Source organism: Lutra lutra, chromosome 1, assembly GCF_902655055.1.
Source record: "Lutra lutra chromosome 1, mLutLut1.2, whole genome shotgun sequence".
Taxonomy (NCBI): Eukaryota; Metazoa; Chordata; class Mammalia; order Carnivora; family Mustelidae; genus Lutra; species Lutra lutra.
Window position 1 is genome coordinate 87,273,558 of NC_062278.1, and position 23,661 is coordinate 87,297,218.

Genomic DNA, 23,661 nt, shown 5'->3' on the forward strand with positions numbered 1-23,661 from the left:
TGAATACTTTTGGTGCCTCTCCATCCAGTATAACACCTTCAGGCACATAACTAATCTATATACAAGTAACTGGGCCCAGATCACTGGGACACCATCATGAGACAGTCCCAGGCCAGGTCCTGACGGTATCTACTGATACTGAGCATCATCCCAAAATGTGCTGCCTGCCCTGCCCTGCCCTGCCCTGCTCCACTCTGGAGCAGTCACTGTCATTGATCCAGAAAATCATATGTTCCTGAGATATCACAGCTACCTTCTTTCTGCCCACAGCACCCCTTTTGGTGCTCTGACTCTGGAAGGCGCTATGTCACACCCTCCATGTCACTGCCATTTGTTTACATCCTCGACTTGTAGATACACCAGCAAAGATTCTAGAACAGAGCATTTCTAAGACGACACCTTTGAAACAGATTAATCACTGTAGAAGTATAAGGCCAACACCAGGCAAAGCCCATGTTTGGCTCCATAGGAGAGAAGAAAGTCTTTGGAAGCAAGATCTTGTTATTTGATGCATTATTGGTTTCCTGAATAATCATTTCCTTCTTGTTCTTTTATGATAGTTTGCAAAAAGATTTTTAAAGATGGTGACTGTCACAGCAATGCTAAGTTGTATATAAAAATACAGAAATTGAAACCAGTCATAAGTCTTTATGTTTAAATACACATAAACCTAAATTGGATTAAACAATAAAGAGAAGTAGATGGTTTCTGAATGGTAACGGAAAATTCTGGAAGTAGGACTAGCTTCAAGTGAGGCTTGATCAGTCTTCTGGACTATGTGATTAAGAACTGACTGAGTCCTGAATGAACTGAGAACAGATCATAGTGCCACCAGCAGTAGACTTTGGCAATAGACAGCTGCAGGATGTGCCAAGGTACCTCTCTGACTGGGAGTCCGTCCAGGAAGTGGTAGAGACCAGATACTGCATCTTAAACCATGGAGAATATAGAGGACACTGTTTTTCCCAGGACACACCTTGTCTCCATTTCTTGCCTATGACCTCGTATAGCTGCACACCTCACTGGTGGACCCAGAGCCTGCCTTGGAGAGAATCTGGGGAAAGGTGTGAAGTTCTGAAAAACAGCATTTATTCTGAGATCATGACCTGAGCTGAAATTCAATGTCAAGCACTTAACCACTCAGCCACCCAGGCGCCCCTCAACTGATCTTTTAATGCCTGTCATATTCTTTTAAAAAAGAGGAAAAAAATTTAAAAATACACACACACACATATATATATCTGGTGAGATGTACATTAAAAAAGTCAGAATAATTTTAATTCTTATCCTATATAGACGTTTTCCCTGACTATATCTTCATTTATAATGAATCAAGCTGAAATATTGGTCCAAAGCACTTATAAGCTCTAAAAGTAAAGTGTCACATATGTTCAGAATGCAGATCTTATCCTTCTGACCAGTTTTGATGCAGTTAGACCAAATGAGGAAGCAAGAGTTAGCTGGTAAATATGGGCAGTGTCTGTTCCCACCTCACACCACCCTGGATTGTTCTACCCTGGATTTGGCACCTTATGAGTGAGTGGTCTCGCTATCTACTCTGCTTTGGTTGTGCGAACATGGCCAGTTCTGTGCTATAAACTTCCAGACGAACAAGCTTATAGGAAGTGTTTGAGAAGATTCAAGAACACTGGAGCAGTGTTATTTTATTTTTTTTCTTTGTCATTTTAATGTACATGTGATCTACCCAAATTTCTTTCCATTAATGAATTTCATAAGGAGACTTTATATATACATATGATATATATCATATGTATATATACAGTTCTAAACTGTATACATTTCCAATGTGAGTAGCAATTCTTAATATCTTACTCTGCAACATGTCCTTCAGTCTGCACTAGCACCAGATTTCTTGGCTGACTCCTTTTCTCCTGCCAGAGGTGAAGCCAAGTGGAAAAAACAGCCAACATTTTCCATTTCTTTGGCCCAAGCGACCACAATCCTGCATTTTGCTCTGCTCTGCCTAAGTAGCCACACAAATGAACATATAAAAAAATAATATTGAATGAGGTAAGTGTAGGAACATATAAAACACTGCCTTTCCTTTTATTCGATGAGGCAATCGAGGTATTCTCTAAATATTTCTCATTGTGGTAAAAAGCACCCATGATTGTATAGACCTTGTTTTATACTTCTGGCTATATACATGTATTTAACTGCACACACAAAAGGTAACAGTTACAAGGCAAAATAACATATGAAATCAATTCTTAAAATTTGTTTTAGTAACATAGCCTCTGAGTTGTATGCAAGCTGAATTTCATCTTTAAAGTATTTCTTGTTTTAGCACTGACTAGTATATACTTTATTCCAATTTAGGAAGGGGTCTGAGAATAGAAATGTTTAAATAATGGTTAAGTTTTGCCATGGGTCAATTCTGAAGTAGAATGCAGGGTCCAATTACAATGTAGGCTGTACTTTGGCCCTCTTATTAAGGTCAGCAAAGCCAGGATTCTATACGTCTTAATTGTATCTCCTATGACTAATTCAGTCCATAGGATTATACTTATGAATATTTTATATGTAGCTTCCAGTAATAGTGCTCATTCTATCAATCAATATCAAATTAACCTCAAGATTACTGAAATCTGGAATAAAATATAAAATATTGAATCATCCATTTTTAATAGCATAGGTTATAAATGTGTATTGCTCTGGAGAAATGACTCTTGATTTTTTAATGCAAAATTTATGAGACAGTTTGGAACAGTGGAGAAAGTTCTGCATTCTTCCCTCCACGTTGGAGGATCTGCTCAGTGGAAACAACTATAGATGCCAGCATGTATAGGACATTGGTCTACCTGTGTCTCGTATTCCTGAAGCTGTCCAGTGTCAATTCAACTTGAGGAAATTCTATTTAATGTAATGTTGTCTAACACTTCAATTTAATAAACATTTCATGATCAAAGTAAATGTTAGGTTGTGTTAAGAAACCATCCCTTAGTTGTAAGGAAAGCAGTTCTAATTCAGGTCTGTTTACGTGAAGGGTATGGGTGCAGGGAAGTCTCATAGAGCCAGTGCTAACAGGACAGGTGGACTCACTGGCACTAGCGAGCTGCCAGACATTTTCCATCCATTTCCCTGACTTACACACACTTTTCTGTCTTCTGTTTCCTTTTTTTAATTTTTCCCACTGCATGGCATTTTGCCCCTGCCATATTTCTGCTTCATTCTGCCTTCTGTCAGCCTCCTGTCTGCTTGTTGACCAGCTTATACATGACCCATAGGAGCTACCCCCAGCTATTAGTTTCAAGCTCTATGTCTACATGACCTTCCACCTAAAGTCTGTGTATGATTTTGTATGTGTTCAGTTTCCAAATTCAGAAGGAGAGAATCTGATTGTTATAGTCCAAGTATCCATTTTGCTCCAATTCACTGTTGCCAAAGGAAGAAGACTTCAAAGGCCGTGTGGTGTTAGTGATGCCCCTTTTATGCTTTTATACCAGACAGGTAAATTACCCAAGAAGAAACAGGAACGAGGAGGATGAATGAAATACAAGTTCTGGTCCCTGGGTTTCAGTCTTACAGAAGAGGCCAAGACACAGGTCGGTTTAGCGCAAGTTAGATTGTTAAGAGAAGTACAGAAAGCTCCTGGAGGATGCAGGAAAACTTCTATGGTTGGTGAACACTCCGTATATCAGGAATACCTTGAACAGTGATTGAGAGGAGTGTGGAATGAAGCCCAAGTCGATGTGGGGTTATGGAGATAAGCATGACTTGAGAGGCTGCTGGTGTTTATCTTCTGCAACAGGAAATCATGAAAGATTTTTGATCGAAGGGCGCCTGGGTGGCTCAGTGGGTTAAGCTTCTGCCTTCGGCTCGGGTCATGATCTCAGGGTCCTGGGATCGAGCCCCAAATTGGGCTCTCTGCTTAGTGGGGAGCCTGCTTCCCCGCCCCCCCCCCCCCGCCACCTGCCTCTCTGCCTACTTGTGATCTCTGTCTGCCAAATAAATAAATAAAATCTTTAAAAAAAAAAGATTTTTGATCGGGAGAGTCACATAATCAAATCTGTGCTTCGTGAAAATGTTTTAGAACATGGTAGCTAGATAAATTGGAGGTAATGTAGGGCCTGGAACTCCTGTCCTCCAGGAAGTAGGCAGCTCCATAAATCTGCATGAGGTGTACTAATGGTCTGAATTAGGAGAAAAGCCATAGAAGAAAATGCTCATGAACAAACATTATATTTAACAAGATGATGTAACTTTCCCGTGGAATGTATAAATAATAGCTGGAGTTTGGAGTGATGGCAAGATGTTGAATATTCCTAGTAAAATCTGGCATGATTTCTATGTAGTTAATTTTTCCTCCATTATTATTTCTATTGAAGTATAACTAGCATGCAGTATTATATTAGTTTCAGGTGCACAATATAATGATTCAATAATTCTATGTGTTACTCAGCACTCGCCACAGTAAATGTAGTCACCATCTGTCACCAAACAATGTTATTACAATCTAATTGACTATATTTCCTATGCTATACTTTTCATCTCTGTGATTATTTTGTAACTGGATGTTTGTACCTCTTAATCCCTTTCACCTATTTCACCCATCCCCTGACCGATCTCCCCTCTGGCAGCCATCAGTTCTCTGTACTTAAGGATCTGTTTGTTGGTTTCTTCTATGCTGTTTTTTCATTTGTTTCTTAACTTCCACATATGAATGAATCATATGGTATTTGTCTTTCTCTGTCTGACTCATTTCACTTAGTATTATACTCTCTAGTTCCATCCATGTTGCTGTAAATGGCAAGATTTCTCTTTTACGGCTGAATAGTATTCTATTGTGTATATATATCATATCTTCTTTATTTATCTACTGATGGACACTTAGGTTGCTTATCTTGGCTATTATAAATCATGCTGCAACAAACATAAGGATGCATATATCTCTTTGCATTAGTGTTTTCATTTTCTTTGGGTAAATACCCAGTAGTGGAATTACTGGATCATACGGTGTGTCTATTTTTAATTTTTTGAGGAACCTCCATACTGTTTTCCACTGTGGCTGTACCGGTTTGCACTCCCATCCACAGTGCACGAAGGTTCCTTTTTCTCCACATCATGCCAATACTTGTTATTTCTTGTCCGTTTGATACTAGCCACTCTGACAGGTGTAAGGTGATATCTCATTATGGTTTCAATTTGCATTTCCCTGATAATTAGTGATGTGGAGCTTCTTTTCATGTATCTGTTGGCCATCTGTACATCTTTGGAAAAATGTTTATTCAGATCCTCTGCCCATTTTTTAGTCGGATTATTTCTGGGGTTTTTGGTGTGTGCTGACTTTTGATTTCTTTTTTTCTTCTTAAAGATGTATTTATGTATTTATTTATTTATTTGACACAGAGAGAGAGAGCACAAGCAGGGAAAGTGGCAGGCAGAGGGTGAAGCCGGCTCCCCTCTGAGCAAGGAGCCTGATTCAGGACTCCATCCCAGCACTCTGGGATCATGACCTGAGCCAAAGGCAGGCACTTAACTGACTGAGCCACCCAGGAATTCCTGATTTCTTTATATATTTTGAGTATTAACCTCTTATCACCTATATCATTTGCAAATATCTTCTCCCATTCATTAAGTTGCCTTTTCATTTTGTTGATGCTTTTTTTCACTGTGCAAAAGCTTTTTATTTTGGTGCAATGCCAACTGTTTATTCGTGCTTTTGTTTCTCTTGTCTGAGGAGGCATACTTAAGAAAATTGTTTCCACAGCTGATATCAGAGACATTTCTGCCTATGTTCTCTTCTAGGAATTTTATGGTTTCGGGTCTCACATTTAGGTCTTCAATCCATTTTAAGTTTATTTTTGTGTATAGTGTAAGGAAGTAGTCCAGTTTCTTCCTTTCTTCCTTTCTTCCTCCCTTCCTTCCTTCCTTTCTTCCTTCCTTCTTTCCTTCCTTTCCTCCTCCCTCCCTCCCTTTCTTTCTTTTTCTTTCCTTCCTTCTTTCTCACCTTTTTTTTGCATGTAGCCATCTAATTTTTCCAGTGATGCAGGCAGGCCAGGTCTGAGGACCATTTTTGGGGAGGGGGGCAGTCCCATGGGACCAGCCAAGAGGGTCCTTGGCTTCACGGAGGATGGAAATCAAACATGAGCCAGAAGAAAGCGAAAGCAGAGTTTATTAAAGATGTAGAGAGAGCAGATAGAGATGAACTGTCTGGGAGACTCAGAAAGGAATGGAACATGAGTCCCATCTTTGTTTGGGGTCTGGGGGTTTTTACTGAAGATGGTGGTCTGGTGGACATGTCCTCTCAGGTATCCAGGAACCATTTAGAACAAAGATAGGGCCCAGGTGTTATTCCTTGGAGCCAGGGAGCCTTGGCATCAAGATGCCCATGGTCTAGAATACGCACATGGCAGCTTCTTCCAGTCATTCTCACCTGGTCCTTCCTCAAATGTTATCTATTCTAGAGAAATCATTAACTCCTTGTCCCTCACAGGGAAGACACAAGCTATTTGTATTATAAGTCATGTGGAGAGTGGGTGGGGGTGCAGACCATAGCAAAACGGAAGCCAGAAAAGAAGTAAAGGTAAAAGAACACCCTTTTTCTCATGAGGTCCCTTTGGTTTCCCTGTCTCACCAGCAGCATTTGTTGAAGAGACCATCTTTTCCCCATTGTATAGAAAGCTTTCTGTCAGCACCAGAGGACTGCTGGCCCACAGGCCAGTGGTTCAGATGGAGTCCTCTGCTTTGTCTGAGCCTGATGTGATGAGGTGCCCTAGCTGGTGTCTCAGTGGGGGACAAGGAGCAGCACAATTAGTGATAGTGTTGGTGGCAGGTGCTGTGAAACCACCAGCAGGTGACGGACAAATCTTAAGTCCTGGATTAAAATGCTGATATGGAAAGAGAGCCCATAGGCTAAGGTTAGAGAGCTCCATAAAGCAGGCAGGTCCCTGTTGTCTGGAAGATAGTAAAGACAGAGAAATCAGCTTAGAGGATGCTGGGAAAAGATTATGATATCGAAAAAGCCAGGATTACAAATCTGAAAGGGATCTGGTATGAATGTTATCTCCTAGGATGATCAGTCAGTGGCCATCAGTCCAGTCCTCCATCATGTAATATGTTCTTAGTGAACACTTAACAAACGTAAAACACGCTACGGGCACGAAGGGGCCTACAGAGCCAGTGGGACAGAAGGACTGACATTTTTGGGGAGGCTTTTGCAAAGCCACTTAATTTAACTTTAATTTAATTTAATTTTTACTTCTAGACCTGTAAAAGTTTTATTGCAATCATGGGACCTTTTCCCTCTCCATCTCCTTACTTACTTTGTGCTATTCTCTAGAATTCATTACTTTTCGCCAAACACACAAGGGTCAGAGGGAACTACTTCCCTCCAGAAGTCAAGAGTCGAGATAAGGAACTTGCCTTGTCCCCACATCCTCTGAATTTCCCCTAGCCCAGGCTTCTGACTCATCCTTCATACCCTCAATGCCTCTTAATCCTGTTAGCTCTGGGCTCTGAGGCTCACCCCGACCTGCTCCTGTTCCTCCTCAGGCAGCTGCTTCCTCCCACCAGAGCACGCAATCTATTTCCAGAGTTTCATCTTCCGCAACCTCCCCTTCCAACGTGTGGGTCGCACTCTTTCTCAAAAAGACAATAGTTTTTAAAAATACAAAAAACCTGTCACCTCTTCTCCCACCAATTGTGCTGCTGATTGAGCACCCCTGTCATCTACGCTCAAACATGGAATTTTGGAAAACAAAGTGCAGAGAAGAGAACATATTGCACTATTTACTTGTTTAGACCTCACTTGCTTTGTATCTCTTTATTTGTTTATGCAAATCAGAAAAACGTTTGCATTCATTCTTCTCTGTAATAGTTGGTTTCCAGTTTACAAAGTAGAAAGTCGTTTGAAATTACAGATAGGTAAAACATGTACACAGAAGGATAAGGAATGGGAGGACAAAAATCTCTTAAATTTAAAAATTGTCATAGGGCACCTGGCTGGCTCGGTTGGAGGAGCCTGTGACTCTTGACCTCAGGGTCGCGAGTTCGAGCCCTACATATGCTGTAGTGATTACTTAAAATAAATAAATAAAACTTTAAAAATGTTCATTTAAAAAAATACAATAAAAAATAGTTGTAGACTAATTGAGGGTAGGTGTTTGCTGTTTCCATGCTTTGATCTAATATTACTATTTGGATTTACAAATAAATGTTTTTTTTTAAGTATTTTGAGTATGAAGTGATGAAATGCAATTATGAATTTTTTTTTCATTTGGGCTGCTGCATGGTTCTCTCCAGCTAGCTTCCCAACTGCCTGAGTGTGAATGAATGCCATAATAACAATCAAACCAGTGTTTAATCTAAACAAAGCATTTTCCATGTTCCAGCTTTTAGATTACTCTAAATGTTGCATTTTGAACACAGTGCATTATGTTGCATAAGAAATTCATTATAACAGTTTTGATCATTTTAACAATTCATCTTTTTAATGAAAGTATATACAATCACATACAATTATACTAGAAATATTTTCCACATATTTAGATATTTTAAATCAGATGATTTTCTCTATCTGGAATGCCCTTCCTCCACTCATTGTCTAATTTAATTTATAAATTAATAAATTTATAATAATTTATATTATTTATTATTTATTTATTATATAATTTAATTTATAAATTAAAAATCCACACATACCCTCCATAACTAGATTCTTATCATAACAATGGAAATAGTCTAGGAGAATATAGATAAACTATCTTTTGTCCCTTAATGTTAAATGATTCTGTTATGTTTGGGGTATTCATGTGCCCACTGACAAGCTATGTTTTGTAGGTTTCCTGCAGCTGTGTGGTCATAGGGCCCAGTCAGCCAATGAGATACAAGCTAACTGGACATGACTTCAGGGAGAGCTGGTTTTTTCCCTGAGAGACATAGAGTCGTCTGGCATACATTTTTTTTCTCTTTATCTTCTTCATGACTGGAATTTGGAGTTAATGCCTAGAGGCACAACAACAATCTTGTGACTGTGAATATGGGAGACACACTTGAAAGATGGTAGGACCAAACCGGGAAAGAGCCTAGAGCCAGTATTTCATAACCGAAGTAAACTTCCTTTTTGTTTAGGTTAATGTTCCTGTTCTAGGCAGCTACATATCACATACTTCCAGACCCCAATTCCAGGCCAATTCCAGAGATACTGTGTATTTTTTGAGACCCATTGATATGCATACCACATTAAATTTTTATTCCAGTTTTTTTTTCCAAAAATGGGATAATACTACACATATTATTCTGAACCCACTTTTTTGACTTAAGAATATGGTCTAGATATCTTTCCATGTCAATACAAAAGGAGTTATCCTAGTAAAAAATATTTAAAGAGAAGACAGGGTGTCTGGCTCACTCAGTCAATAAAGCATGGAACTCTTGATCTCAAGGTAGTGAGTTCAAACCTCACACTGGGTGTCAAATTTATTTAAAAATAAAATCTTGAGGTGCCTGTATGGCTCAGTGGGTTAAGTATCCGACTTGATTTTGGCTCAGGACTGATCTCAGGGTTGTGAGATCAAGCCTCACAAAAGGCTCTGTGCTGAGGGTAGAGCCTGCTTAAGAGTCTCTCTCTTTCCCTTTCTATTCTGCCCCTCCCCTGCTTGGGTGCACGTAGTCTCTCTCTCTCTCTTTCTCTAAAAAAGAAAAAGAAATAAAATCTTAAATTTTTTTTTCTTTTTTTCTTTTAAAGGTGACATTTGTTTATTCAAGCAATAGGGAAAAAATTTAAGTAAAAAGCAGCAAATGTCCCTAAATCTGACTATTTTGAAATCGCTGGTATCATTATTATTGGTGAGTATTCTTATCAGCTCTCTCTGAAAATACTGGGAGTCATTCTCTTCCACTACCACCTCCATGTACATGTGTATATACATTCATACACATGCACATGCATACAAATACACACAAATATAGACACAAATACACATACACACAGGAACACACTCAAACACACAGGACACACAATCACAAAGACATGCAAATACACACACCTACTCACATGGGAGAGTGAGAGAGAGAAACTTACAAAATCAGAAGCTATTAAAAAATGTTGAATTTGGGAGCACCTGGATGGCTCAGTCAGCCAAGTGTCTGCCTTCAGCCCAGGTCATGATCCCAGGGTCCTGGGATGGAGCCCCACATGGGGATCCCTGCTCAATGGGAAGTCTGCTTCTCACTCTCCCTCTAACCCTTCCCCAGTCATGCTCTTGCTCGAGCTCTCTCTCTCTAATGAATAATAAAAAATCTTTTTAAAAGAAGTATTTAACTTTGGTTGAATTAAACAGAGGACCTAGTAGAATGCCTTTAAAAGTTATGACTATAATTGTTATAGAAAGCCGGACAGAAATATTCAAAATTTAAACCAGTTATCATTTTAATACCCATAAGAGTTATAGAATGAATAATAGAAAGAGTTGAGACTGAAATATGTCATATTAATACTTTCTTTTGCTAAGGAATCTGTATTTAGCCTTACAGGTTGTAATACTAACAAGAATTATACTTACAAGATTAACATAGACATGTGATTCCAATTTAAAATGTAGAATTGAGTAATTAATTTAGATTAATGAATTTAGGTAGAAATTTTACTGTTTATATACAGTATTAGAATATTTAGGGGACCTTAAGTTTCACCATATTTTAAAATTTAATTTAGTTCATAAGAATGATTTAATTACTTGCAAAGTTTTGTCATTTAGACAATTGAAGGACTTAAAAGAAAGTCAATATATTAAATTTATACACCCCATTTAAAACATTCGAAAGAGTTTAATTAGCTACATTTAAGAATGTAACCAAACATTAATTGAAGGCATTAAAAGTGACAGTTTAAATTTGCTAGACTTATAATGGAATAATGAGATTCGTAAACTGAAGTTAAATGCTTAAGGAAGAATGAAATTAGAATCTGTAAATTAATAAATTGATTATTCAACTTTAAAACCAAAGTAACTTCTAAGTTACCTTTTCTGTGACTATAAGACAATTAACATTTATGTAAGAAGGAAAAATAAGTGAAATGAAAGAGAATTGTCAACTTTGGATAACCATTTCTTCACCATTTAGACATATTGTGTCTCCTATCTTCTAAGATTAAGACAAAAAATTATTAAAACCATTAAGGATTTGTAGTCATATTTTTATTGTTCTTTAAAATTATGTATTGATTTTAGCATTGAAAATGTTTCTGCTATGAAAGATAACAGGATTAACTCTGGGAGATGGGGAAAACAACCATCCCAGTGTGTGTGGGACTGAGGGGTGTACTGGAACTCGGGACTATCTGTGCTAAACCCAATAACCTTGGTCACCCTAGTGGAAGGCATTGGAGCATAGGTGTTAAGACTGTAGATTGTAACACCTACATTCAAAACTTGGCTTTTCAGCTTATTTTCTATTTATCATGAGCAAATGGCTTCTTTTTGTGCCTTTATTTTCTCATCTCTAAAATGGTGATAAACACCTTTTCCCACTACAGGGAGGGAATCAACAGGGCTTGGTTCTGTGCTCCTATTGTAACCGAAAGAGAAACTTCACAGTGTCCAGAGCCCCAAAATCCTGCAAATGAAAGAAGATGTCCTCAAATTGCTTGCAGCAGGAACCCATTTAGGTGGCACCAACCTTGGCTTCCAAATGGAACAGTATATCTACAAAAGGAAAAGTATGGTGTCTACTCATAAAGCTGAAGAGAACCTGGGAGAAGCTTCTGACAGCAGCTCATGCCATTGTTGCCATCAAAAACCTGGCTCATGTCAGTGTCATATCATCCAGGAATAGTGGTCCATGGGCTCCGCTCCCACTGGAGCCTCTCTGATTGTGGCCGCCTCATTCCTGGAACCTTCGCTAACCAGGTCCAGGCAGCCTGCAGGGGGGTTGTGTCTCCAGGGCCGAGCCCCAGCTTCTCACAGAGATGTGTAAGGGTAACCTGCCAGCCATCGCTCTGTGTGACCCAGACCCTCCTCTGTGCTGAGTGGACGTGGCCATCCCACACAACAGCAGGGGAGCTGACATAGTGGGTCAGAGGCGGTGGACGGTGGCCTGGGAAGTTCTGTGCATGCGTGGCCGAGGCTTCCCTGAACCCCCTCATGGGAGGCCACCCCTGAGCTCTCCTTCTACAGAGAGCCCGAAGAGACTGAAAATGAAGAGCAGACCATTGCCGCAAAGGCTGTGACCTAGGAGGAACTTCCTGGTGAATGCGCTGCTCCAGGTCCTGAGTTCACTGCTACTCAGTCTGAAGTTGCGGACTCGTTCAAAGGCATGCCCGTGTCCTCTGTGCCCATTCAGCAGTTCCCTATGAAGAGTGGAGCGCCCAGTCCGCCACTGAAGACTGGTCTGCCATGTCCACTGCTCTCACCACTGAATGAGGAGGAACAACCACTCAGAGGGCTCAAGCTGTTCTTCCACAAAAGGCTAACAAAATGGAAATAAGGTTGAAGGAAAATAAGCAGTTTCAGTAAACAAACAATGGATATCTATCCCAAAGGATTATTGTGAAAATTAAATGAGTTACTGTATGGAAAGCATCTGTAGTAATTACCTACAGTAACACCTAGAGTGTGGTAAGCACTAAATATGTACTAACTGCTATTGCGAGCTCCCCACAGGAGCATCAATTGTTGGATGAGTCTTGTTTGTTCTTCATTTTATTTTGGTTTCCGAAATTGTTTTAATTTCTTTGCCCATCTCCTCTGCATCCACTGTGATCTTTCTTTCATGTCCTCTAGCAAACAATGGCAGTTGCCTGCCTGATACAAGTTTCTCTCTTCTTCCTCAGTAACAGAACTCCATTTTAGTTTTGATGGCAATAGATACAGCTTAAATATTTGATTTACTGGGCTTTCTTGAAGTGAGGGGTGGATGGGTGACATAGGGCACAGTTCTGGCCAAGGAGATACTGTGTAAGTCTACCATGTGGGATAGTTAGGCAGGCTCTCTGAAAGGAGTCTGACTAAGCTGGTGCATGTCTTTTGTCTTTTTTCTCCTCATTATTTCTTTCTAGAATATAGATGCACAGTGGAAGGAGAAGAGCCCTCTTGGTATGAAAGCTATACCCTACAGTTGCTAGAGCCGAAAGCTAGCTGGATCTTTGATAGCTCCTTTGAAGAATCAAAAAAAGAAAAAAAAATCACACCATGATTTGTTTAAACATTCTTTAGTTTCCTGTTACACACAAGTGAAAATAACTCCTACTGTTACGAACCATTCATTTAATTTTTGAGCAATGTAAAAATTGTGGAGTACTTTAATAGTTTTCATGTCATTTTGAGTTGGGGTCATGCTAATCCCGTTTTCTAAGATTTGGTCCAATTTTGATGCATGTGCTACTGAAAAGACCAGGATACTGTTTCTTTTTTGATGATGAAAAAAAGTTTAAGAGAAAAGTCAAGTCACCAAGATCAAGCAAATCTTATCATCTTCAATGATAATTACATCAGCCGGTGGGGCGAACCACAGAAGGGGAGAGAGACACTGGCAATGGGCTGTTCTCCACAGAGAAATGGGCATTATCTTTTGTCTCTTTCGTCCAGGCATTCAGATTACCATTTTCAAAGTTTTAAGAATGAGATGTGTCTAAAAATTATTGTGTGTCTTCTACAGTTATCCACTGTCTACTGTATAGTAAATGCATAGTGAGATAATAAATTTGATAACAGGTAATTAAAGCCAGAAAGCATAAAATAGTTCAGCTCCAGAAAAAAGGACTATGACCAACATTTGTCTGAGATTGAGAACAACTCTGTACCTGTTGTTGTTATTACTGAATTAGCATTGCCTGGCAACTTGGCCCAGCTGTTAATTAAGCACTTAGGCAGCCACAGTCATTAACTCTTTCAGGTCCTCAGGACACTGCTTAGTTATTGCTTCAATTTACTGTACTAAGCTTACTAATAGGCAATGCCTTAAAACATTGAGAATATCTAGCTCATAATATGTTTCATCTTCTTTATGGTTAGATGGAAAAAGCAATTCTAATTTCATTCCTCGTTCATTTTAATTTGGGTTAGCAGATGTTCTATGTGTACTGCAGTCAACTATTTAATTTGCATTATAGAAGAGCCTGTAATAGCAATTTATCAGGGTTTGTGTGTGTGTGTGTGTGTGAGTGTTGTTATAGTGTGGTTTTCATTTCCTCCAAAATGTGGCTATAAAAATGGGATACATTTTATTTTCTTAATTCACATAGAATATCAATATCCCAAGAACAAAATTGTGTTCATAAAATTCAAGCAATATTTTAAAATTAGCTTGGTTTGAAGAAGGGATGGGGGAAATAGAGAAAAAAAAGTAAAGCAAGGAAAAGAAGGAAATCAAAGGGAGCAGTGAAGCTCTCATCTACCAAGGAGGTGAATGCATTTGGAGAACAGGTTTGCGGTGGGTGGGGGGCACTCCTCGTTGTGGTGTAATGTTACATTTTGAAAACTTTTCTTACTTGTCTTTCTTTCATGGGTGTGTGTCTCAAGGAGGATGTTTGCACAAGCCACCATCTGAACAAATGGAAGGGAATGTTCATATCCATATTTTAGTTTGGCAATGATAGGTTTTCCCAAGTCTTTTTTTTTTTTTAAAGATTTTATTTATTTATTTGACAAACAGAGATCACAAGTAGGCAGAGAGGCAGGCTGAGAAAGGGGGAAGCAGGCTCCCCACTGAGCAGAGAGCCTGATGCGGGGCTCGATCCCAGGACCCTGAGACCATGACCTGAGCTGAAGGCAAAGGCTTAACCCACTGAGCTACCCAGGCACCCCAGGTTTTCCCAAGTCTTATTTAGAGTTAGCCAAACAGTAAATGTTTGTTGTTTTAAGCTTCTAAGTTTGGGGGTAATTTTTTATGCGGTCATAGATGACAAATACAATCTATATCAGAAGATTGTCTTGATGAGTAAATGAGAGCAAGTGAATAATATAGATGATCCTCATTAAGTTGGTCTGTCAGAACTTTGGTCAGGAATTTGTTTCTTTCAAATAGATTGTACCTATTCTCTTGACAAGGTCAATTTTTTGACGTTCTGATAACCTCCTGTTCTTGTTTGAAATTTCTCCAAATTCTTTTACCACTCTTAAATTAGAGGGTACAGACATTTCTACTTTCACTTCCCTTGGAGATGTATAATTGGCAAAAATAGCAAATTCCTGAATCTTACAATAAAAATAATTACATTTAAAAAGTATTCAACTGTTCTCTAAAAACCTGTATAGATGTGTGTGTTTTTTTTTAATTAGTTTTTGACTGGTATGCTGGAAAGTCACTTTGGCAAAGTATACATATTCTCTGTAGGGGTTTGATTTTTTTTTAAAGATTTTTATTAATTTATTTGACAGAAAGAGATCACAGGTAGGCAGAGAAGAAGGCAGAGGGGGGGGGGGAAGCAGGCTCCCTGCTGAGCAGAGAGCCCGATGAGGGGCTCGATGTGGGGCTCATTGTGGGGCTGGATCCCAGGACCCTGAGATCATGACCTGAGCCGAAGGCAGAGGCTTAACCCATTGAGCCACCCAGGTGCCCCTGTAGGGGTTTGATTAGAGTGGTGACTCTATAATCTCCTATATTTGGGACTGTTTCTCAGAGACTACTGGGCTTTATCAATAACAACCTCATCTTTATATCCACTGGTGAAGAATGTTTACAAGACAGTATTTTAATTGCTGAAGGCCTAAATCTCAAACTTAATTCCTGTAGGGGCTGAGCAGGTCAGGAAAATGAATGGGGTGAACCAAATGGGGAGCTCAGGTCCTCCAGGAACTGCAAATACTCAGCTCACCTTAGTGTTCTCATGCAGAAATCTGAATGCTGGGTTGCCAGTTTCTTCTAGTTTCAAGAGAAGATGGAAATATGGGTTCGAATTTATGTGTTTTAAAATTTTTTTCAGAGAAAACTCTCCATATTTTAAAATATGGCTTCATTTATCTTAGACATGTGCAAATTGAATAAAATATATCTGTGAACTACAGTCATTTCCTGAATACCAAGGGATGAGAGAGAAGCTGAGTGTATAGACTGCAAAGTTATTATTTTGTGAACAAACCTGTATGTACTAGAAGAAAGTCTTGGAAGCTTGTGTTTTGCATATTCCGGGTGTTGGATAAATAAGGCCTGATTTCTATGAAGAGGCCAGCTCTGACACTGCATCATCAGACAAATATAGTGTTTAGTCTTCTCATCAAGCATTCTCATTTATATAGACAAACTAGTTTAAATTTCCAAAAAGACATTTCCCCCACACCTATAAGCATTTTCTGTGGATTCACTGTGGCCTATGTTACAACACTGCCGTTGAACCAGCTACAAAAACAATAAAGGGAAGCCAGTGTAGAAAAGGTCACCTGTCAGTTGGTTAGCACTGATTCGTCATCATAAGGGCCAGGAAAGCCGGGGTTCTATCGCCATCACCTCAGGTATGTCAGCAACCTGCAGGATCCAAAATACATGTGCTCTGCTTTTGACCTTTACTCTTTTCACCTTCACAATGTTTGTTACTTTTTTCCGCATGACAGCTCATGTAAAATGTGAATCTATTGTCATAATCTCAGGAATATCATTAATGCATAATTACATGGCAGGAGCTACCTTTTGAAGGGTTGGAAAATGAGAGAAGATGACATCTTTAGTCTCTTCCAGGTTGGTTCCCATTCTGCTATTTCTATGGTGTGTATTGTTCTTCGTATAGCTACTATTTTGGACCTCTTGATTTCTGGCTATTGAAAAGAATAATACAGAACACTTTGTTTTTCTGATATAACTGTTGGGTAAGATTTATTGCATCCTAAATTTCGATCTGGAAACTAAACTTTCCCAATTAAATCACAAAGAGAATGGCTCCATTAATGGTAGACATTACTCATTGTATAAAGTTTCTTTTAAGAACTTATTAAGTGGTTATACTTTCCCAGACTGCTATTAATGATAAAATGTTGAGCAAGACCCTAAATTAGTGAAGTCAATCCAAGTGGAAGAGAATTGATCACTAACAATGTTTACTTTTTTTTTTTTTAAGATTTTATTTATTTATTTGACAGAGAGAGATCACAAGTAGACAGAGAGGCAGGTAGAGAGAGGGAGGGAAGCAGGCTCCCTGCTGAGCAGAGAGCTCGATGTGGGACTTGATCCCAGGACCCTGAGATCACGACCTGAGCTGAAGGCAGCGGCTTAAACCACTGAGCCACCCAGGCGCCCCAATGTTTACTTTTATATATAAGAAAAATCAATAGTTTTATCTGTTTTACATGTAGTAGACGATGGATATTTTTTATTAGCCTATCAGTAAAAATGAACACATTTAATATTAACAATTCTTTAAAGAATGGGGATATTTTGTAAAAAGCAAAATTAACCAATTCCTATGCAGATTTTGATCCTCTTTATATTATGTATTCAATAAGGTTGAATACCTAAAAATTATGAGTCATTGTCTTATTTCTTTTGTCTTCTGAGAGACAATTATGAAGTAAGTGTGAATAACTTCTCCTAGTCCAGTTCTCCTGCATGCAACACCTATAAACCCAGAAAAATAAACAACTACCTAGAGACATTGGAGACTTAAAGAAGGTCAAAAATGGGTCAACAGTAGGAAGAGGAAAATTGCACTGGGTGAGTTTCTCCATTTTCAAAGACTTTTATTTTGAGGACAAGACCTAGGAGGGGTACCTAAAACCTCTGTGCACAGAAATCCACAATTTTATTGGCTTGGAGAACGAGAGGACAGAATTCAGAGGGACCACAACAGCAGGAGAATAAAGGGGAACATTCTGCAAAGGAGAGAGCCTGAGAGGGGAATCTCAAATTCTGCATATGAGCTCTGCCCAAATTTCTGGTTGGGCCCTAAACCATGCATATATGGGGAAGTCTCTTAGCAGCCCAGTAATGCTAAAATAACTGAATAATCATTTCAAATGTACACCCACTGGGGGAAGAGAAAGTTTGAAGTTTGGTTCCACCCAAGTAAGCTGTCCACTAAAATAACAGAAATCAGTACTTTATAGAAGAATGGGAACAGAATGGGGTTACATGCTCCTGTCCTAAGTGCAGCAGACTTAGGCAGCGATAATTTGCCATTTTCAGTTTTTTTTTTTCAAGGTTAAAAAAATTTACCATTTATTTTTAAAGGCATTAATAAAACCTTAACATACTTTATACTAAGAAAGATATACAAATGGGCTGAGTTGAAATTTTCACAGATTGACTTTTCTTTACTACATGTAACTGAGTTTCTTTTAATTACATTTCCACTGCTGAGTTATTCAAACTGATTATTCCCTTGAAACACATGGCTGGTTACTTAAGCATGAGTCACGTGCAACAAGGGGAGATGCAGGCGATTATGCCACCCAACCGTTCATGAAGATGAAATTTTGTTCATGTTGACCATGGCGCATCAAAATACCATTCTCCTCGGGAGACAGCTGTACTCTTTAATTGAAATGTGAGCACCTTCCTTCTTTTTGGTTTTGTTTGAAACCCATATAGTAACCAGTATGATAGCCACTCATGTACCAAGAGATTAACATACTTCCCAAAGCATCAGCATCATCAAAAGAATCTGGACATATGGGAGGTTGGTGGGGGAATTATTGGTGGTCCAGAAGGAAATGGAGGCAGACAGCATGATAAGAAGTGTGGTGGTGGTGGAGGTGGTGGTGGGCCACTGAATTTTAGACCAGGCTTTCCTGGTCCCAGTCCGATCCTGGCATGGGGGGCGGTGGAGGGAGAAAAGAGTTCCATGGAGCAGCTTTTGACTTGATGTTATTGGGTTTATTTCCAGGAGACCTGGAGGAGGAGTTCTCACTTTCATCTGTTGAAATTTGACTCTCGTTTTCATTCTCCTGAGAATTCTGTTCTATATTATTAGCTACTTCAGAGGCTGGGGAAAGTAGATCAGACATATTTTGCTCCTCCCTATTTCCATATCCGGTATAAACCACAACGCAGGTTTCTCTCTTAAAATCAACTGAAGCAATGGTAGCTGGGTAAACGCAGCCGTCTTCTGACCAAATGGCAGAACATTTGTCACCAACTTTCCACTGCTTCAGGGGTGTTGTAGCATTCTTTTTTTGGCTTTTATTCTTCTTAGCAGGTTTTCTTTTAGGTGTGCCTTTTGGTTTATCTGAAGCTTCAGAAATGTCACCATTCTTTAGAGCGTGCTTAAACGAAGCCACAGCTTTATCATAAGCTTTTATCAATGCTGTATCATCCCAAATGTCAGAATCATCACTCTGGCCTGTGCCGCGCCGGAATAACACGGAGTCCTCCTGCTCCGGGACGCCACCACCTCCTCCCATCGCCATGACGAGCTTACTCTCAGTTTTTTTTTTTTTTTAATAGGAAAAGACTTGCTAGAAAGGATGAAGAGGGTTGAAAAGCAGGTAGATAACCTAGAGGTCTACACATTGACAAAACTGATAAAGCCTAGTTAGAGCAACAGAAGCAATTCAGTTCTATTGGATTGGAATAGGAAACTTTTTTATTATTTTTTAGTTTTTATCTCATTTTTAAAGATCTATTTATTTTAGAAAGAGAGAGAACACACACGAGCAGGGGGAGGGACAGAGGGAGAGAGAGAGGAAGAGAATCCCAAGGAGACTACCTGCTGAGCACAGAGTCCCACAGGGCTCAATCTCTTGACCCCGAGAACATGACCTGAGCTGAAATCAAAAGTCAGTTGCTTAATTGAATGAGCCACTCAGGTGTCCTGGAAACCTTTTTTTTTTTTTTGAACAGGAGAAAGGCATACAAATCTATTTAATGTAAGTTTTATGTGCCATGGAAGCCTTCATAAGGAAATAAAGACCAAAAGAAAAAGACCTTTGTACTTTTGTGTTTGGTTTGTTGTGACAGCCTGAGGAACTAATACAATTCATCTGCATAATTACCTCTTTTCTCTTCAGTATTATAATTGATATCTGAGTCCAGGACTTTCCCACATTTTCACTGTACAGATTTTCTGCAGATCATGGAGATAAGGTAATGTCTGGACCATGTGCTCCTGAATTTCAGGGTTTTGACTCTGTTACCCGTTTGGTTAAACCCACAGACTTTGTTGCTTTCCTTAACTGCAATTCTATTCTGAAGGAAGATAAATAGCTCTCCTAAAAGTCAGCATGAGGCTTTTGACATATTGATGGTCAATATCTTGCCGGGAGTCCTTCATGAAGCATGGATGAGTCACACCAGCCTCCCCTCGCCTTGAAAATTCTATGATCTATTCCAAAACTCTGATAATTTCTCCAATCTTTTGACAGCACTTCCTGGCATGTGACAGGCAGTTATTCTGCACTTGTATTAGTGACAATAAGAAAGACAGCTTTATCTATATGTGGTCATTCCTCAGTGGCTATTACTTACTTTACATGATTTATACTTTTTAATATCTCTATTGCTATGCTCTTTGGATACACGATTTTTGAAAACAATTTAAGAGCATTAGGAGTGCAAACTTAGGTTAAAATTGAGCCTTGAATACAGTTATCAGTCCCATTTATTATTCAGCTAGGCATTGACAACATATTTTTTAACTCCTCTGGTCATACAAAACCAAAAATCTTTGCTAATTTCATATAAAAGTAGTATCTCATCACTTGATGGCAAATAAAAGATAGATCTCAATTCTTAGATAAGACATGATTAAAATAGATATCTGAGAACAAAGAAATACAAAAATCAAAGAAAAATAATAATTTAAAACTAAACCAGGGTATAGACATTTTTGCTTTCTGATGGGGGGTATGGAGGTAAAGGATTGTGTTGGGGAGGAGGGAATTTTCCACTGTTAGGGTTAGGGTTAGGGTTTCTAATCCTTGTTGTTCTACCAAGGAGCACCTGCCTTACTCTGTTGGTGGAACATATGACTCTTGATCTCGGGGTTGTGAGTTTGAGTCCCACATTGGGTGTGGAGATTACTTAAAATAAAATCTTTATAAAAAAATTTCTTCTAAGTGGACTAAGAATTAAATAAACACGAGACAGATTAATAGGAGAAAATCAAATTTCATTGTGTACATGAGGGGAATCCACATAGTTATGAAATTTCAGAGACAGGCAAAATGAGGTATACATGTCATTCTGAACTATGGAGAAGGGGGTAGGAATCTGGGGTTTCAAAGGGAAAGAATGCAATTCACTGAAAGATGAAAAAGCGTAAATGGTAAACAAATGTTTCCTGGGCCATGAAGAAATAATAGGACATCAGGATTTTAACAAGCACACTTTGCTAAACTCCTCTATAATCCCTAATTTATATTATACCATAGTTATCTGTGGTGATGCCTCTCTTCCTGGAGCATATAAATATATATATATTTATATATGTTAAATGTAATATATATAATATATATATACAATATATAATATTATATGATATATAATAAATAAATATTTATTTATTTATATATATATAGAATGTTTTTAAAAATATAGTCCTCTATATTTTAGATATAGATTAGATATATCTATATCTATAGGTAGTCCTCTATGTATTCTTTCCAGGCAGTTGAAAGGGAGGTCAGAGTTTCTTTTTGAGACTTTTGGGCCTTAATTGTTTTCAATTCAAAATAATCTACATCCAAGGTGTCCTGTCTTGGGACAAACTGCCCTTGGCCCCAATAATAGCATAATTCCTATTAGCAGCTTAACAGTGTATCTTTACTTCTCTCTTCCTTCAAACACTGGTGAGAAGGGAAGAAGGGGAAAGACTGAAATTGTAAAGTCTCTGTCCATTTTTCTCTGCAGGCAAAATGTGGGATCTGGGGTCAATGCTCACTGTTGTTAAAGCATTTAGGAGTAGAAATGTCTTTGACTTTCGAGAGCCTAATTAGTGGTTGGGAAACAAAATTGCTCTGCATAATAATACAAGGGAAATTGAGTTTACTGGGGAAATCTAGGGGAGGAAGGTGTCTAAAGGGGACAAACAGGAAGTGTGGAAAGGGAATATGAAAACATGGCAGGAGGCCAGACCCGTTGGAAATGGAGATGCTCTGGGCAAAATTCCAGGCATTGGTGTGGCCCACAGAATTTAACAAGGACATCTAAATGTCCACTTTCTGTTGTTTGCCAGGTGCCAGTATCTTGTAGTCTCATCCTTCATATTCATCATTCCAGAACTCTCAAAAGCTGCTGCACATGTGTGAGAGTAAATAAAAATGATTTTTCTCTGCTTGTAGAGGGAAAGTAAAAATGTTCCCTGTTCCTTCTTCCTTCCTTTTTTAGAAACAAAGGCTTGATTTCCTCCTCTAACGTTTGGGAAGGTAGGTAAATCTCTCCAGGGCTAGATAAGCCCCATCTCCTGTTTCCCTATGCAAAGATGTCTCCAAAGTTTGGGCTTCGTAGGCCTTTAAAAGTTCCACACACAGGGCGCCTTGGTGGCTCAGTGGGTTAAAGCCTCTGCCTTTGGCTGGGGTCGTGATCCCAGGGTCCTGGGATGGGGCCCCGAGTTGGTAGGGGGGGGTGTCTCTGCTCAGTGGGAAGCCAGCTTCCTTCTCTCTCTCTCTGTCTGCCTCTCTGCCTACTTGTGATCTCTGTCTGTCAAATAAAGAAATAAATAAATAAAGTTCCACACACAACTCTGGAGTTAACCTAGCAGACTATCTTAAGTAACTATTTGTCTCTCAAGTAGGTAAGAGGGTTTAATTATTCTTTCTTCTGCTTAAGGTGGGGGAAAGAGGTTGGGGTTTCCATGCCTTCACCAAGCATGACCCTCTCTCCAATCTCCACATGTTCACCAACCTGGAAACTCTCCAGGTTGGGTTTTAATGGAGGCTTTATTAGACAGGCATGATTAATTGAATCATCAGCTATTGGTGACTGATTCAACTTCCAGTCCCTGTCCCCTTTTCCCTCCTTAGAAGAGGTAGTTGGGGTAGGACCTCCGAATCTGTAATCATATCATTGGCTCCACAGGCCACAGGCCCCTATTTTAAGTACTTCCTGAAAGTTACCTCATTAACATAACAAAGATACCTAGATCACTCTTCACACTTACAAAATTCCAAGGGTTTGGGGAGCTGGCCAGGAACAGTGGACAGAGACCAATGTATATGAGAAATATATAAATATCTTATAATAAATATTTAAATGACCAAATAAATATTTCTTATAAATTACAGTATCACAAGTGCTAAATCAATTTTCTTTCTTTTCTGCATTGATGTGGAGGAGTCTCTCTTTGTTCATAAGACTTTATTTCCTTAAAACATGAAAATGTCTTATTTTATGCTTTAAAAGGAAATTTAAAAAAAGGAGATGTCACTTATATTGGGGACCATGCTCAGAGGAGATATGGCACCCATACACAAATAATTTATCAAAAGTAAAAGTTTGGAGCCATAGAAGACAAGGAGAAAAATAGTAACCCCTCCTCCACACACACTCCCACCCCAACACAGACACAGTATATTTTTACCTGAGTTGACATTTGGGGCAAACACATAACCTAATGTTTGACCTAATTGGGATGATCCTGCATGGATTGTTTTGATTTCTACTCTTTTTTTTTTTTTAAGTAAGTTCTACACCCAACGTGGGGCTCAAACTCACGACCCCAAGATCAAGAGTTCCATGCTCCACTGATGGATCCAGCAGGCACCCCTGTAGTCTTTTTTAAAAAGGAACATTTGTGTAACATCTTCCATGTTATGGAACATTTTTTTAAACATC

The 23,661-nt window shown here is 39.0% G+C and overlaps 2 pseudogenes; one reads left to right on the top strand and one right to left on the bottom strand.

Moving 5' to 3' along the window:
• Positions 1-11,586: 11,586 nt before the first annotated feature.
• Positions 11,587-12,450, top strand: LOC125098909 (40S ribosomal protein SA-like; annotated as a pseudogene).
• A 5,625-nt stretch (positions 12,451-18,075) lies between these two features.
• Positions 18,076-19,304, bottom strand: LOC125099870 (survival motor neuron protein-like; annotated as a pseudogene).
• Positions 19,305-23,661: the final 4,357 nt, after the last annotated feature.